Genomic DNA, 641 nt, shown 5'->3' on the forward strand with positions numbered 1-641 from the left:
AGAGAGAGAGAGAGAGAGAGAGAGAGAGAGAGAGAGAGAGAGAGAGAGAGAGAGAGAGAGATTCATGTATATAAGAATGTACGCACTTCTAAAGGTCAGAGCATTTCTAGGTGAGCTTGGCCACCATGCTCATCAGCATGTCGCAGTTCTTCTCTACTTGGAGACCTGGTCAAAACCAAATTCTGCATTTCGGTCCCTTGTGTTTGGGGCGATCCAGGTCCATCTGTTTCTGGCCCCCTTTTTCTTTTTCTTTTTTTTGTTTTGAAAAGGCTGTTGCCGATGTACAACCTTTTGGACTCTGCCATGGCGTTTAAACGTTTTCCTTTCTGATTTCTCTCGCCCAGTCCGAATCTTCCCACGTACTTCTCACTTTGTCGTAATTTTTTCAACTATGGCGTTGAAATCTCCCATCACAACGGTGTATTTGGATCTGGTTCCTAGAGCACTAGTGGCTGTATACGTCTAGATGATCTTCAACCTCGTTTTCTTCAAGATCTGAACGTTCACAACACCTGTTCCTGTAGAAACGAAGCGGCGGGAGATGGCCTTCTCAGACCATTTCATGCTGGTCACACATCTTATGCCACCGATTATTCTGGGACCTTCTGGATAAACCCAGTTTCAAGACGCTACGCTTTCAC

This window comes from Octopus bimaculoides, chromosome 22, assembly GCF_001194135.2.
Source record: "Octopus bimaculoides isolate UCB-OBI-ISO-001 chromosome 22, ASM119413v2, whole genome shotgun sequence".
Lineage (NCBI taxonomy): Eukaryota > Metazoa > Mollusca > Cephalopoda > Octopoda > Octopodidae > Octopus > Octopus bimaculoides.